This window comes from Mytilus trossulus, chromosome 13 (genome assembly GCF_036588685.1).
Source record: "Mytilus trossulus isolate FHL-02 chromosome 13, PNRI_Mtr1.1.1.hap1, whole genome shotgun sequence".
NCBI lineage: Eukaryota > Metazoa > Mollusca > Bivalvia > Mytilida > Mytilidae > Mytilus > Mytilus trossulus.
This window is the reverse complement of record NC_086385.1, coordinates 18986918-19005784: the sequence shown is the minus strand read 5'-3', so window position 1 is coordinate 19005784 and position 18867 is coordinate 18986918. Positions and strand designations below refer to the sequence as shown.

The window sequence follows — 18867 nt, the reverse complement described above, 5'->3', positions numbered from 1 at the left end:
TGCTAGTTCACCAAGACAAAGCCCACAGTTAGGTCACTTATCTTTTCCTTTTGGAGTACCAGTTTTTAAGTCTTTGATTTGACTTGGGGGCTTAAAATTTTTACTAAATAAAAAAAAAAACCCAAAAAAACCAAGTCTCTTGTTACAAGTAGAATATTCACTTTGTCCCCCATTCCCAAAATGGATTATTAAATAAAATAAAATACCCTTTTCCCCTTAAAAGCATGTTACAGAGCTTTCACATGCTGAAAACAGTAAAACATCCCCTATTTGGAAAAACATTCCCAATTAGAATTTGATAAAATCAAATAAAATACCCAAACCCTTTTCAAACAATAAGATATTTCCAATTAAAATTTAGATAAAAACAGTAAAATATCTCCAATTTAATTTGGATAAAAACAGTAAAATGTCCCCAATAAAATTTGATAAAAACAAATAAAATACCCTTTTTTCCCCATAAAAGCATGTTACAGAGCTTCACATGCAGACTGAGCCCCCTCACTCAGTTTGTTCTAGTAAAAACAGTAAAATACCCCCAATTAAAATTTGATAAAAACAAATAAAATACCCTTTTTTTCCCATAAAAGCATGTTACAGAGCTTCACATGCAGACTGAGCCCCCTCACTCTCAGTTTGTACCAGTAAAAACAGTAAAATACCCCCAATTAAAATTTGGATAAAAACAGTAAAATGTCCCCAATAAAATTTGATAAAACAAAATAAAATACCCATTTCCCATAAAAGCATGTTACAGAGCTTCACATGCAGACTGAGCCCCCTAACTCTCAGTTGGTTCTAGTAAAAACAGTAAAATACCCCCAATTAAAATTTGATAAAAACAAATAAAATACCCTTTTTTTCCCTTAAAAGCAGGTTACAGAGCTTCACATGCAGACTGAGCCCCCTCACTCTCAGTTTGTTCCAGTAAAAACAGTAAAATACCCCCAATTAAAATTTGGATAAAAACAGTAAAATGTCCCCAATAAAATTTGATAAAAACAAATAAAATACCCATTTCCCATAAAAGCATGTTACAGAGCTTCACATGCAGACTGAGCCCCCTCACTCTCAGTTTGTTCTAGTAAAAACAGTAAAATACCCCCAATTAAAATTTGATAAAAACAAATAAAATACCCTTTTTTTCCCATAAAAGCATGTTACAGAGCTTCACATGCAGACTGAGCCCCCTCACTCTCAGTTTGTACCAGTAAAAACAGTAAAATACCCCCAATTAAAATTTGGATAAGAACAGTAAAATGTCCCCAATAAAATTTGATAAAAACAATTAAAATACCCATTTCCCCTTAAAAGCATGTTACAGAGCTTCACATGCAGACTGAGTCCCCTCACTTTCAGTGTGTACCAGTAAAAACAGTAAAACACCCCCCAATTAAAATTTGGATAAAAACAGTTAAATGTCCCCAATAAAATTTGATAAAAACAAATAAAATACCCATTTCCCATAAAAGCATGTTACAGAGCTTCACATGCAGACTGAGCCCCCTCACTCTCAGTTTGTTCTATTAAAAACAGTAAAATACCCCCAATTAAAATTTGATAAAAACAAATAAAATACCCTTTTTTTCCCATAAAAGCATGTTACAGAGCTTCACATGCAGACTGAGCCCCCTCACTCTCAGTTTGTTCTAGTAAAAACAGTAAAATACCCCCAATTAAAATTTGATAAAAACAAATAAAATACCCTTTTTTTCCCATAAAAGCATGTTACAGAGCTTCACATGCAGACTGAGCCCCCTCACTCTCAGTTTGTTCTAGTAAAAACAGTAAAATACCCCCAATTAAAATTTGATAAAAACAAATAAAATACCCTTTTTTCCCCATAAAAGCATGTTACAGAGCTTCACATGCAGACTGAGCCCCCTCACTCTCAGTTTGTTCTAGTAAAAACAGTAAAATACCCCCAATTAAAATTTGATAAAAACAAATAAAATACCCATTTCCAATAAAAGCATGTTACAGAGCTTCACATGCAGACTGAGCCCCCTCACTCTCAGTTTGTTCTAGTAAAAACAGTAAAATACCCCCAATTAAAATTTGATAAAAACAAATAAAATACCCTTTTTTTCCCATAAAAGCATGTTACAGAGCTTCACATGCAGACTGAGCCCCCTCACTCTCAGTTTGTACCAGTAAAAACAGTAAAATACCCCCAATTAAAATTTGGATAAAAACAGTAAAATGTCCCCAATAAAATTTGATAAAAACAATTAAAATACCCATTCCCCCTTAAAAGCATGTTACAGAGCTTCACATGCAGACTGAGCCCCCTCACTCTCAGTTTGTATCGTAAAAACATGTTACAGAGCTTCACATGCAGACTGAGCCCCTTCACTCTCAGTTTGTACCGTAAAAGCAAAAAATGTTTTGACTGAGCCTCCGCACATCAGTCAGACTGAGCCACCGCACATCAGTCGAACTGAGCCTCCTCACTCTCAGTTTGTATCAGTAAGAATGGATACTTGATACGTATGGTAGGGGACGTTACTATACCTAGAGCAGAGGTATAGTATCTGTGAACCCTAAACACAGATGGCGACTTAACTTCCCATACGTGTACACAAGTATCTAATGCTAACTGATACATAAGGTTGTCATGTTTTTCATTTTCAGTCACTGAAAAACATTTTTAAATGTAACAACTAAAAGAATAACAAAATCCTTGAATCCAAGTTGCCTGTGTTAAGAAGTGAAATAACTTTTCTATACAAGATATCTAGTTTTGATATCCTTGATGGTTTTTGTAAGGATTGAATAAGATGTTGCATTCCAGTAAACACAGTACAGTGTGACAGCAACTCAACTAAAGAGTAAAACCAGAAAAATATGAAAATTTCAAAATAGTCTTTTATGTTTAATACAAATAATGACTTGGATGGTGAATTGCCTCATTGACACTCATACCTGACACATATTCTTATATCTATTTAACAATGAATTGTTATAATTTTTTTTATGGTAAGCTGTTTTACTATTTATTCGAATTTCAAGATATCTCATATAATTAATAAGATATCTTATTTATTATATACAATATCTCATATAACAAATAAGATATCTTATATATTATATACAATATCTCATATAATAAATAAGATATCTCATATAGCAAATATGATATCTTATATAATCTGGTTTTCTAAGATATCTTATATGATATAGAAGATATTAGATACCTTATACAGTTTATAAGATATCCTATATAGTATATAAGATAACTTATTTATTATATACGATATCTCATATAACAAATAAGATATCTTATATATTATATACGATATCTCATATAATAAATAAGATATCTCATATAGCAAATATGATATCTTATATAATCTGTTTTTCTAAGATATCTTATATGATATAGAAGATATTAGATATCTTATATAGTTTATAAGATATCCTATATAATATATAAGATATGGTATGTACTTTATCTCCTAGTTTATTAGATATCTTATAAATATTTTTTATATAAGATATCTTATGAATTAAATGTGATATCTCATTATCTATATGAGGTATCTCATAAACTATATATGATATCACATGAACTATATGAGATATCTAATGAATTATGTAAGATATATAATGAACTACATAAGATATCTTTTTAACTATTTGAGATAATTTATAACTTTATAAAATATCTTATAAAGTTAATGAGATATCTTATAAAGTTAAAGAGATATCTAATAAAGTTAATGATATATCTATAATATCTCAAATGCTTTTCTTTATAAGATATCTTATAAATTATAGAAGATATCTTTTATAATATAGAAGATATCTTTTATAATATAGAAGATATCTTTTATAATATAGAATATATCTTTTATAATATAGAATATATCATAGATATCTTATAAATTGTATAAGATATCTATATATATTATAAGATATCTTATGTAATTTATAAGATATATTATGTAATTTATAAGATATCTTATGTAATTTATAAGATATCTTATGTAAATTATAAGATATCTTATGTAATTTATAAGATATCTTATAAAGTATATAAGATATCTTATGTAAATTATAAGATATCTTATGTAATTTATAAGATATCTTATAAAGTATATAAGATATCTTATATAAAATATGCTTATATAGTAATCTCTCTTTCTCTTTGAATCCATGATACACTATATATGTATTCATTATCTTTGATCATTGGCATTTATTTTAAGGATAGTTGACTCATTGGCAATTCTACCATATATCATTTTTTTTAATATGACTGAGAGATAAATGTAGTTTTCTGTGTGAATAACCAGTGCATTGAGTTGTATGTTCAGACTAAAAATAAACTTGTTAATTTCAAGAATTAGTATATAAGAATTTATTTTGTAATAAGTTTCAAGAAAGAAAAAATAATTTACCGGTATGTTGTTTTTGTATATTTAAGATGTAAAACATTTTCATAATTCATTTAAATGAGCAAAAATTCTTCAATTCATACTCAGAATTTACTGTCTTAAACAAATTCTAGTGAAATCTGAAGAAGGCAGTACAAGTTCTTCAAGTCTTTAAACATGTTAAATGCATACACATGTTTGCCACAGCCAATTATTTGCCTTGAAAGTCTTCATATGAAAATACCACATTTGGGTCATACAAATGTTAGTCCAGATAACATCCATGTAGTCTTTGAATTATTTGATAATTGTCTCATTTCTGTTTAGGCTTCACTTCTAATACAATTGACTAAGTTATTCAATGATGACGTGCTGACAACTCCTCCCCAAACAAAATAGCTTGTTCTGAACTTCTCTCAACATACTGAAAAGTAAAAATAACATTTATTATTCATAAAGTATTCTTGACCTATAATGGTTTACTTTTATAAATTGTTATTTGGATGGAGAGTTGTCTCATTGGCACTCATACCACACCTTCCTATACATTTTGTTTGAGTTTAATCAGCCATTTATATGACAAGTTTAGTTTGATAAATTTTGAATTGGTAAATTTTTATAAAAAATTTGTAAGGGTTCCGCGGAACCCAGTGTCTCGCCTACTTTTGCTGTAAATCGCAGGCTCAACAAAAAATGAGGAAAAAAATCAATAAAAAAATTCCTCTTGATACTATCTTTTGATTGTAAGAAGCTTCTGTCCAAGTTTGGTAAAAATCTAGGATAGTTAATGAATCTAATTAATGTTTTGAAAACTTAAACTGCCGACTGTATGTAATGTTAACTGGAAGAAAATCTAAGTCCATTTAAAAGTAAAATACAGAAAAAATGGAGTTATCTTTTTACAATATTTACTTCTGGATACTATCTTATGGTCATAAATAAGCTTCTGTTCAAGTTTGGTACAAACCCAGGATAGTTTAAGAAAGTAATTAAAATTTTAAAAACTTTAACCACAGAGTGAATGTAATGTTTCCCCGCAGAAAAACTAAGTCCATTTAAAAGTAAAATACGGAAAAAATGGATTTATTTTTTCACAAAATTTACTTCTGGATACTATCTTATGATCATAAACAAGCTTCTGTCAAAATTTGGTTCAAACCAAGGATAGTTTATGAAAGTTATTAAAATTCTAAAAACTTTAACCACAGAGTAAATATAATGTTTCCCCGCAGAAAAAACTAAGTCCATTTATAAGTAAAATACGGAAAAAATGGAATTTTATTTTTACAAAATTTACTTCTGGATACTATCTTATGATCATAAACAAGCTTCTGTCCAAGTTTGGTAGAAATCCAGTATAGTTTAAGAAAGTTATTAAAATTTCAAAAACTTTAACCACTGAGTGAATATTTGTGGACGCCGCCGACGACGACGCCGACAGAAAGTAGGATCGCTTAGTCTCGCTTTTTCGACTAAAGTCGAAGGCTCGACAAAAAGATGTGGTTTGATTGCCAATGAGACAACTCTCAACAAGAGACCAAATGACCAGAAATTAACAACTGTAGTATTAGTCACAGTATGGCCTTCAACAATAAGCAAAGCTCATACCACATGGTCATTGTAAAATAATTCAAACAAGAAAACTAATGGCTTAAATTAATATAAGTACAAAATAAGGAACAAAAAACAAATACGTGAGACAGCCACAAATAACTACCACTGAATTACCATCTCCTGACTTGGGACAGACACATTCATACATATTGTGGTGGGGTTAAGCATGTTAGGGGATGCCCAATCCTCCCCTTACCTTGGACTGGTGTCAATGTCAGATAAATCAAAAAGGGAATAAGGGAGAGGCCAAAGGTTAAAAAAAATGTGTACATAGGAACTAGACAAAATGATAAAAATATATCATAAAAAATTGTAAGAGTTTCACCTACTTTTGCTGTAAGTCACAAGCTCAACAAAAAAAATATCTTTAAAAAAAATCCTCTCAAGTTTGGTAAAAATCCAGGAAGATTTATGAATCTTATAAATGTGTTAAAAACTTGAACTGCAGACTTTATGTAATATAAACTAGAAGAAAAACTAAGTCCATTTATAAATAATGTATAATAAAACAGGAAATCAGTTTTGACAAAATTATCTTCAAAGATACTAATTTTCTATGATAAACAATTTTTAAGCTTCTGTCCATGTTTAGTAGATGATCCAGGTTATTTTATGAAAGCTATTTAAATTTTAAAACCTTTAACCACAGAGTGAATGTCATGTTAACTGGTAGAAAAATAAAGTCCGTTTCTAAGTAAATTAGGGATAAAAAGGATTTTACAAAATTTATTTTTTAAGGCTAGTTAAAGAAAGTTATTAAAATTGCAAAAGCTCTGACCATAGAGTGAATATTTGTAGAAGGAGCAGATGACATAATGGGTAGCTTTTGTGACAATTTTTTAAATATATCTCATATTCTCAATAAGATATCTTATTTAATTTGAAAATTAATAACATATTCTATAATCTTTATAAGATATCATGTTTAATTTAAACAAAATTATATCATATTTTTAAAAGTACTATAGTTCTCATTTACTTTGCAAGATATATAATTAAATTTATAGGATATTGTTTTAGTTTACACAGTATTTTATAAATAATTAGAATTTAGTTACAGCTCATGTTATTGTTTAGCTTATAAGATATAAGAAGATGTGCCAATGAGACAACGCTCCATCCAAGTCACAATTTATAAAAGTTTCTCTTATGGTTGGGGCCTGTTATCTATTTCTCGCATGAATAGATAATTCTCGTATCACACTGTCCGGAGTGTGATACGAAAAAGTGATACGAAAAATGCGTTAATTTGATTGGCCAACGAAACCTCCTGAAACGATATTGCGGCATTTTCATTGGCTATTCTTTAGGTCATTGTTGACAGTTAAAGGCCACACTGATGTACATTTCCTCCATTGCAACGGAGATAAGCGATTTCTTCAATAATATAGAAAATACGCACACTTTTCACCTTATTATATATTCTTATTCAAATATTATTACATTCTGAAGCGTACAAAATGTTTAAAAAAGTCTTATGTTGAAGATTGACGACGAACAGGACATATGACGTCACAATGCAGTTATGTTCAAGCGACTGGGTCGACGTTTCGCGGATTTTTTTTATTAAGCACAAAAAGCATGTTTACCATAAGAGAAATAGGTTTCACAACTCGGGAGAATTAGATATCGTTTGATATCAACTCTCTTTATTTAATTTAAATAGTAATAACAAACTCGCCACAGGCTCGTTTATTATTATATTGAAATTAAATAACTCGAGTTGATATCAAGCGATATCTAATTCTCACTCGTTATGAAACCTATAAATACATGATTATAGTTCAAAGTATCAGGTCTTCAACATGGCGCCTCCACCTGAAAAATTTACAAAAGAAATAAGATATTGTGTAAACTAAAACAATATCCTATTAATTGATTTATACATCTTGCAAAGTAAATGAGAAATGTAGTATTTTTATGTCCTATCTTATTTTAATTTGAAGTTAAAAATATATCTGTCACTCAACAGCAAGTTATTAAGGCCCCTAAAAATGACCATCTGTAAAACCATTCCAACAGGAAAACCAACAGTCTAATCTATATAAAAAATTTGTAAAGGTTCCGCAGAACTCAGTGTCGCCTACTTTTGCTTTAAATTGCAGGCTCAACAAAAATGACGGAAAAAAATCAATAAAAATATTCCGCTAAATACTATCTTTTGATTGTAAGAAGCTTCTGTCCAAGTTTGGAAAAAATCCAGAATGAATCTAATAAATGTTTTAAAAACTTAACTATATGGATGTAATGTTAACTGGAAGAAAAACAAAGTCCATTTATAAGTAAAATACAGATACACACGTACAAAATATTTACAAAATTTGCTTCTTAGATACTAGCTGTTGATCATAAACAAGCTTATGTTCAAGTTGATTTATCGTTTTACAAAATTTACTTCTGGATCATATCTAATGATCATAAACAAGTTTCTGTCCAAGTTTGGTACAAACCAAGGATTGTTTAAGAAAGTTATTGAAATTTTTAAAACTTTATCCACAGAGTGAATGTAATGTTTTCCCGCAGAAAAACTAAATCCATTTATAAGTAAAATACCGAAAAAATGGAATTTTAATTTTTCTAAATTTACTTCCCGATACTATCTTATGATCATAAACAAGCTTCTGTCCAAGTTTGATTGAAATCCAGTATGGTTTAAGAAAGTTATCAAAATTTCAAAAACTTTAACCACAGAGTGAATATTTGTCGACGCTGCAGACACCAATGTCGACGGAATGTAGGATCACTTAGTCTCGCTTTTTCGACTAAAGTCAAAGGCTCGACAAAAAGGAGAAACGACAAACACTTATGAACCACATCGACAAATGACAACTACTGAACATCATATATTTCATTTAATTTATATATATTTTATTCTGAAAAACTGCTGAAGACACAATTCAATTTTAAAAGATATTAAAAAAAAACAAGAGTGCACACGCTAAAGTATCAGGCATTCTTTAATAACCATTGATATTATGTTGATAGTCCTAAATAAAAAGCTTAACTACAACTATCACATAAATCAAACAAGAAATACATGTACACCTAATACTCATTCAATACACTTAATATAGTTGACTTTTGCTTATAGTTTAAGAACCAGATGCTCCACAGGGCACAGCTTTATACGATGGCAAAGGTTGAACCCTGAACGGTTGGGGCAAGTATGGACACAACATTCAAGTTGGATTCAGCTCTAAATTTGGATTGTGATTAAATAGCTGACACAGCATAGGTTTCTGACACAGAATGAATGTGGTTCAATGAACTTAAAAAAAATCTTTTGCCGTTGTGCAATTCACTATGCTGTTTAATATTAATCCTCTCAAAAAAATATTTGGAGAAATTTTCTTTTTATTTATGAAATCGGAAATGAGATAAATTGAAAAAAATCTGGTCAAAGAAAGACAGCTCCAATTGAAAATTTCTTGCTATTGCACAATATTGTGCAATTAGATATTTCTTGCTATTGCGCAATAATGTGCAATTGAAAATATTTGCTATTGCACAATACTGTGCAATTGAAGATTTCTTGAATGAAAATTTTTTGCTATTGCACAATACTGTGCAATTGAAGATTTCTTGCTATTGCTGAATACTGTGCAATTGAAAATTTCTTGCTATTGCACAATACTTAATAAAATTAGTTTAGGATCCTGATTTGGACCAACTTGAAAACTGGGCCAATAATCAAAAATCTAAGTACATGTTTATTTCAGCATATCAAAGAAGCCCAAAAATTTTTTTTTTTAATCAAACTTAGTTTAATTTGGACCCTTTGTACTTTAATGTAGACCAATTTGAAAACGGGACCAAAAATTAAGAATCTACCCACACAGTAAGATTTGGCATATCAAAGAACCCCAATTATTCCATATTTGATGAAATCAAACAAAGTTTAATTTTAGACCCCGATTTTGGCCAACTTGAAAACTGGGCTAATAATAAAAAAATCTAGGTACATTTTTAGATTCAACATATCAAAGAACCGCATGGATTCAATTTTTGTTAAAATCAAACTACTTTGGGCCCCTTATTCCTAAACTGTTGGGACCAGAACTCCAAATCAATCCTAACCTTCCTTTTACGGTCAAAAGCTTTTTGTTTAAATTTCATAGATTTCTATTGACTGATACTAAAGTTATAGTGCGAAAACCAAGAAAAATGCTTATTTGGGCCCCTTTTTGGCCTTTAATTCCTAAACAGTTGGGACCTCAACTCACAAAATCAATCCTAACCTTCCTTAAATTTGTGGTCATAAACCTTGTGTATAAATTTCATTGATTTCTATTTACTTATACTAAAGTTATTGTGCGAAAACCAAAAATAATGCTTATTTGGGCCCTTTTTTGGCCCCTAATTCCTAAACTGTTGGAGCCAAATCTCCCAAAATCAATCCCAACCTTCCTTTTGTGGTCTAAACCTTGTGTCAAAATTTTATATATTTCTATTTACTTAAACTTAAGTTATAAGACGAAAACCAAAAAAAATGCTTATTTGGGCCCTTTTTGGCCCCTAATTCCGAAAATATTGGGTCCAAAACTCCAAAACTCAATCCCAACCTTCCTTTTGTGGTCATAAACCTTGTGTTAAAATTTCATAGATTTCTATTCTGTTTTACTTAAGTAATTAATTATAGGAGTGCGAAAACTAAAAGTATACAGACGACGATGCAGAGGATGACGCCAACGTGATACCAATATATGACCAAAACATTTTCAACTTTTGCGTTCATATAAAAAGTTAACTTTGACCACTGAACTATGCAAATAAGGTCAAGGTCAGATGACACTTGCCAGTAGGACTTGCACACCTTACAATCCTTTTATACACCAAATATGCAAGACCTATTGCTCATAGTATCTGAGATATCGATTTGACCACCAAAACTTAACCTTGTTCACTGTTTCATGAAATGAAACTGAGGTTGAGGGCAAGTGAAAACTTGCAAGGTACGCACATACCAAATACTCGTAATAAAATAGAAATTGACATTACAAAAAATCTTTTTTCAAGAAGTCACTGAACCATGAAAAGGAGGTCAAGGACAATGGATATGTGACAGTCACAGGCTCAACAAGATAATGTAAGTTTTCTCTGATGTGACCTCACCTTTAAGATAAGCAACTTCATCCATTGGCAAATAAATCTTTATATTTCTTTTCTTTAAGTTTCTATGATGTTAAGTCTCATTTTCTTCATTTGATTCAATTGCTATTACTGTCCTGAAAAAACATTAATTTAAAATCATGAATTAGGATTAACAAATAGGAATACTTTTGGAAAATATATATTAAGTATTAAACTAGCTAGGTTATTTTGGAATAACAAGTCAACCCTGCACTACAAATAAACAGTACAAAGAAAGATAACTCTGTTCATTTTATATGACATTATAAAAAAAAAAAATATGCCAGCTTTAAAAACTATGGTTAAACATGTTTTGGACTAAAAAAAAATTTCAAAATGTAAAAATGTCTGATATGTGGCTTGGTGGAGAAAGAAACAGAAATAAGTTAACGGGGAAAGAATATCGAGGAAACTGAAGTGACATAAGAAAATGGTTACACCATTATTTTCAGATAAAATATGTTAACCAGAATACGTGAATGATAGCTTTGCTGACGAATACATTCCTGATATGCCATTTACAGTATATAATTAAATTTACAGAATTGGCTCAATTAGATGATTGTTTTATTGGCACAAATAAAGTCTTTTAAATGAAAAGGTGCTGAGGTAGTATTGGCACAAATGAGTTCATTTTTGGTGCAAAAAGGTATATCCTACCAGTAGATCCCCTTAAACTGACACAATCACGAGTTGTCTCATTGGCACTCATATCACATCTTCCTATATCTTCAATCACGAACTAATATAATTGTTGACACCTACAACAAATAGCTGTCTTGCATTTTGACTTTTCAAGTCCAGATATTAAACAGAATACAAAACTTACCATGTATGAGGTACAATTGTCCTGTATACACAACTGCTGGGACCCTGGATGTGGTATTACATCATGTACAATCTTGGAACAATCTGGTTCAATATCTGCAATAAAAAACATTATCATAACTGTTGTGGGTAAGAGTTTGATCAATTTATAATAATGTCTTAACATACAAGTTAATAATCAAATCAAATCAAATCAAATATTTTATTGTCATATAAACTTTACAGTTTGTGACCAACATATATTAATACAATAAACACAATAAACATTTTTTTAATTACTAGACGGTCAGACCTGTTACCAGAAATATTGGAACATGACTTCTTATATTTCTCCGCCATTGATGTGATTGATTCACAAAACTCGTCAAATCAATAGTTATTCCTGACATGTTTAATCTTTAAAATATTTGGAATCTTTTATTTTGACCATTTATGCAATAAAATCATATCAGACCATATCAGTTATATGTTACAATTTGAGATATTGCAAATGTCATAATAGAAAACTTACCCCTTTTTTAAAATTAAAGATGTCCATTAAATATGAGTACAAACTATATCAGCACCCCTCAGTTCAAGGTATAAGCAAATTTTAACCAAGACAATAGAATTTCCCTCCAAAAAAAAGACATGTGACTAAATGAACCAATCATTATAAAGAAGAGAGACTTAATTGTCATGCCCCAAACTTGTAAAACCTAAGAGGTTATAACAAACCTAACTCATTGATCCATGAAGATAATCACTAGTGCATGACTTGAAACTACTCACTTAGTAACTTAGGATAAAAAATATTAACTCATCAGAATATTATTTAGAATATTGTTAAAGAATTTATAATTGTTTACCTCCACTTGTCTGTCTATAAGTTTATTCACTGGAAGTTTTGCAAGTTTCATGTGATATGGGGTAATTTGAATCTAAAAAAAATCAAATATAATTATTAAAATTTCTATTATGGGAAGTGCAGAAATATTGCATTTAAGTGTTATGTAATACCAAAAGATTATGGATATTGTGATAATTTTAATAGCTTATAAGTATACATGTACAGTAGTTTCTAGACTTGCTACAATTCCCTTTCTATTATTTCTCTCTTACTAATTTATATGTTTACTGTAGTGCCAGCCTACTGATTGCCCTTTGAGAAAGGAGTAAAATTATTAAAGGGGCAGAATTGAAAAAAAAAGAGAAAAAACATAATTAGGAAGGAACATGTAGCAAGTCTAAGTAGTATCTTAAAAACACTGCTGCTTACAAAGTTGGCAAGTTATAATTGAACTCAGAAATTGTGTTTCTATTCCTTTCTTTTCTTCTATAGTATAGAAGTATTAAATGTACACGTAAAACTTCAAAAGCTAAAATCATCCACTACTAGCAAGCTCTCTCTGTTTAAATTTCTTTTCATGCCTTTTTTATCCAAAGTTCTGTTTGTGTTGTGTCGGCTCTGTTTTTGTCTGCCATATATCCAAAGTGCCATTTGATGAACTAATGGGAGATAACTCTATATGAGAAGCACTTCCAGAGTGGAGTGGGGGTCAGGATGGGGTAGGGCATCACTTTTTAGGAGTTTAAATGTCCTTTTACATCTTACACCTCTCTTGTAACATTTCTATATGCACTCATATTGTCTTTATTATGAAGTTTAAAACAGATAGAAGATGTAATGTACAAAAGTAATAGAAGCTCTTTTATGTAGTCAGGTGCTGATCCAGACATTTAAAAAAAGGGGGGGGTTCTAACTATATGTCCCTATTCAAATGCATTGATCGGCAAAAAAAGGGGGGTCCAACCCCCAGACCCCCCCCCCCCCCCCTTGGATCTGCCAATGGCAGTAACAGGTAGATGTTTTCTATGAACACTAAAATTTGGATCTCTTTTATGCACAGAAGCACCAATTATTTTCTATGTTAACTTCTAGCTTGACCTCATCTAATATAATGTTTTTAATGTACAGCTGAAGTTGGATATTATTATTTTTTGTTCAATATAAGAGATCTCTTTTATGTACAGTAACAGTAAGCTGTTGTCTTTGTTCAGTAGCAGCTGGAACTTTTAATTTAAAGTAACATTTCTATGAATACACCTTATAACATTTGTCCACATTTACAGGACATCACAGAGGTTCCAATAAAAGAGAAAATGTCTGAAGTCACATTGGAAAAGTGATAGATGTATGACGTCAATGGTTCAAGTGCTAAACAGAAATAAGTGGTTGTTGTTTGTTGCTGTGTAACATACATTGTATATCTTACATAGTTTGGAACATAAATTAGGCTGTTTGTTTTGAATTGTTTTACATTTGTAAATTTGGGCCCTTTTATACATAATTTTGCGATGTGGGCTTTGGTCATGGTTGAAGGAGGGTTGAAGGCCATACAGTGACCTATAACTGTTAATTTCTGTGTCATTTTGTCTCTAGTGGAGGGTTGTCTCATAGGCAATCATACCACATCATCTTTTTTTTAAACAAGGTCAATTGTACTTTTTTAGTCATTTATTACTCTGAATATCTTATCAGATAGTAAATTCTTGTGGCAGTTATTTAAGTATTCTGTGAAATGATAACAGATAACCTCACTTTGAAACAATGCTGTAGGCCTAAAACTGAAAATGGCACTCAACTAGTCTAAAAACCCAACATCTATTAACAGAACATTTTCATGAACATGTATACCTAAATTTCAAGCGACTAAAATAACTTAAAAAGTACTTTTAATATTCTGTGTAATGATGGAGATAATTAAAAAGACTTTGTCAAAGTACATTATAATGAAGTCTATTTGAGTGTTGGTGTTATTATTTTCTGCAAGTTCTTGGATGAATGAAATGAGTTGAGTTTCCCAAGATCTGGACTGACGGAAGCCATGCTGGAGGTCCTACAGTATATTGTTCTTTTCAAGATGGTTGATGATGTGTTTAGTGATGATATGCTCCATAAGTTTACAGGAAATTCATGTCAATATAAAAAAGAAGATGTGGTATGACTGCCAATGAGACAACTATCCACATAATACCAAAATGACACAAACATTAACAACTATAGGTCACCGTACGGCCTTCAACAATGAGCAAAGCCCATACCGCATAGTCAGCTATTAATGATATAGGACGGTAATTTTCTGGTTTATATTTTTCTCCTTTTTTGAATATTGGTGCTACATTGGCATGTTTCCAGTCTGATGGTGTAATGCCAGTTTCAAGTGATGTTTTAAACATAAGTGTGAGAATTGGAGCTGTTTGGTCTGTTTTAAGCATTCTGCCGCTGATGTTGTCTGGGTCAGTTGCCTTATGTGGGTTTATATTGTGTAGGAGTTTCTTGATACCATGTAAAGATACTTCAAGTGGTGTTATCACAGGGTGTGAGCTAGGACCTTTGTCTGGAATGATGTTGTTTGATTCAGTTGTAAACACTGATTGGAATTGTGTGTTGAGGATGTCTGTCTTTTGCTTTGTATCAGCTATTAACTGTCCCTCTTTTTTCAGTGGTGCGACATCCGTGTTATCTGTGCACATTGATTTTATAAAGGAGAATAGCTTTTTGGGTTTAGACTGATTGTTGCACTGTTGGTCAGGTTCATTTATGGGTAGGTCTAATATCATTTTTTCAATGTAACCCCAGTATGCAGTTCTTTGCTCTTTTTGTACTTGTTTTTCAGTCTTAAGATAGCTTAGTTAACAATGATTTAATATTCCTATCTGTGTAATAAGGGAGATAATTAAAAAGCTTCTGGTTTACAGGTCTCTTCAGTTGTCTTTAAGATAGCTTAGTTTACAATGATTTTATATTCCTTTCTGTGTAAAAAGGGAGATAATTAAAAAAACTTCTTGTTTACAGGTCTATTCAGTTGTCTAAAGATAGCTCAGTTAACAATGATTTTATATTCCTATCTGTGTAATAAGGGAAATAATTAAACAGCTTCTTGTTTACAGATTTATTCAGTTGTCTAAAAATAGCTTAGTTCACAATGATTTTATATTCCTATCTGTGTAATAATAGAGATAATTAAACAGCTTCTGGTTTAAAGGTCTATTCAGTTGTCTTTGAGATAGCTTAGTTCGCAATGATTTTATATTCCTATCTGTGCAATAAGGGAGATAATTAAACAGCTTCTTGTTTACAGATTTGTTCAGTTGTCTAAAAATAGCTTAGTTTACAATGATTTTATAGGGGTAAATTCAGTAAAAAATCTCCCATTGACTTTAATGCTAATCTATGTGTGGAAATAAATTTATACCTGATTTACCTTTAGAAATTAAAATCTTTCATATATCATTCATAAAAGTACAAATGTAGCCCTATCTTTTGCAACAATAAAAACATAGGGTCATGCGGCATTTTTGGGCATTCATATGGCCTTGTTTACAAACAATGTAGATTCGCACTGAATTCCCATACTGACCCCCATTACTTTTCAACCCTGAAGGGAAAAAAATTAGTACATTCAGCATTTATTTTTTATTTTTTTTCAACTCTAGTTTTGATCCATCTACTAAAAAATATTTATTACAAACATTATCTGCCAATCAGAAGACCATATAACTTCAGTGTTATACAGAAAGCTCTCCCCTAAATGGGCGGTCCCTGATGACGTATATTTATTTACTGAATTTACCCCTATAAGAGACTTCTTTACTTCTTTTCCATCTTTTTTTGTATTAAACATGTAATGTATCCAATTTTCAAGTTCCAGTTTCAATACCACCTTCAAAAATGCTGAATTTGTAAAGATAGAGCAAAATTTATACTACAGCCCATACTGCGGCCAATGTATATTTGGTATATACAGTTGGGCATTGACTGTTTTTAAAAGAATGGTGTAAATTACTATGTTTAATAAATATGAATTGTTTTCTGTGTTTGCTTTGAGTAGTATTGCAAGTACATGTAGAAACTAAAGTCTTGGTGTACTCTTAATTAGTTTTTTTCCTTATATGTAAGTGTTTGGTTAAATACCATGAAAAGACCACAAAAAGACTTTTCAAAGGCTTTTTTAAGCAGTTTCATACCAAATAAAACAACAATTATGTTTCATTATACTAAATCTGTGTTTTAATTACTTGTAAATTTCACAAAATGTCATTGACAATCACTCTGCAGAAATTCCTGTTACCCGGACATCAGGATGGGTTCTTCGCCAAAACTAGACAGCTAGAACTGAAGTAGAAAAAAGTGCCAAATATGAAAAAATAAGATTAGGTATGACCAAAATTTACATTTGGGAGATTGAAGTAACAATTGAGAGTATTTAAAAGCAATAATTTAACTTGAAAATCCAATTACAAACATTTTAACACTTGTTTCATAGATGAAGGACCTGTAATCATGAAAACTTGTCTAGTATATTCTTTAAATAAAGAAACGCAAAGCGTTATGTAAAAATAAATGAATACCTTCATGCGGTCAGATTATTCGAGTGTTAAAATACTAGAAAAGTGCTTATTTACCACTTGTTCTACAACTTAACATGGGGAACACAGCAAAAAAAAAAAAACTCCGTCAAAGGGAGGTAATCCATTTTTTTCATATGATTTTATACATTATGAGAAGAAATATGTGTAAAATGTGATGTAAATGGGGAGAATATTCATGCCTTTCATTGATATCATAACTCCCAAGTGTAATTTCTATTGTTTCTTTCAATCTGGACACAAAACTGATTTTTAAAATATACTTCATGCTTCTCTCACTGTACACTGAGTGCATCCTGGATAGCCGCAGTAAAAGATAGAAATTTGTGTAAAAAACAGCTTTAAATGGTTCCAAAATCCTTCCTTTACATGAACATTTGCAGGAAATGAGTTTTGTGATTATTGTGTGGCCTTGGACAAGTACAGTGAAAAAGTACATATTTTCCTATATATAGGGGTAAATTCAGTAAAAAATCTCCCATTGACTTTAATGCTAATCTATGTGTGGAAATAAATTTATACCTGATTTACCTTTAGAAATTAAAATCTTTCATATATCATTCATGAAAGTACAAATGTAGCCCTATCTTTTGCAACAATAAAAACATAGGGTCATGCGGCATTTTTGGGCATTCATATGGCCTTGTTTACAAACAATGTAGATTCGCACTGAATTCCCATACTGACCCCCATTACTTTTCAACCCTGAAGGGAAAAAATTTGGTCCATTCAGCATTTATTTTTTATTTTTTTTCAACTCTAGTTTTGATCCATCTACTAAAAAATATTTATTACAAACATTATCTGCCAATCAGAAGACCATATAACTTCAGTGTTATACAGAAAGCTCTCCCCTAAATGGGCGGTCCCTGATGACGTATATTTATTTACTGAATTTACCCCTATATTCCTATCTGTGTAATAAGGGAGATAATTAAACAGCTTCTAGTTTACAGGTCTCTTTAGTTGTCTAAAGGTAGCTTAGTTAACAATGATTTTATATTCCTATCTGTGTAATAAGGGAGATAATTAAAACGCTTCTGGTTTACAGGTCTATTCAGTTGTCTTTGAGATAGCTTAGTTAACAATGATTTTATATTCCTATCTGTGCAATAAGGGAGATAATTAAAAAGCTTCTGGTTTACAGGTCTATTCAGCTTAAAAATAGCTCAGTTAACAATGATTTCACAAATAATTGGATACTATCAGGCATTGTGTTGAGTGAATTTCTCACTTATTATGAGAAAATGTAAAAGGATTACAATATTTGGTATATTGGTCCAACATCTACATATCTGTTGGACAGGGTTGACCCATAGATGTAATACCATCTATGGTTGACCTGACCTGGACCTAAAGCTAATTTCATGGATCTGTGATCAAGGTTAAAGAAATATGATAGGGTCAATAAACAGTAGATCAACTATATATGGTGTATGAAATGTCTGTAGGGAGTACATGTCAATCTGGTAGGTTGCATTTGACCATATTTTCATGGTTCAGT

General features: G+C 30.9%; 1 long non-coding RNA gene across 1 annotated transcript; it reads right to left on the bottom strand.

Annotated features, from left to right (window-relative positions):
• Positions 1-4461: 4461 nt before the first annotated feature.
• On the bottom strand, positions 4462-13484 carry LOC134694822 (uncharacterized). The gene is made up of 5 exons (XR_010102618.1): positions 13293-13484; positions 12800-12871; positions 11953-12047; positions 11106-11218; positions 4462-4803 (listed from the first exon to the last, which is right to left on the bottom strand). It is a non-coding gene; the product is annotated as an uncharacterized LOC134694822 (long non-coding RNA).
• Positions 13485-18867: the final 5383 nt, after the last annotated feature.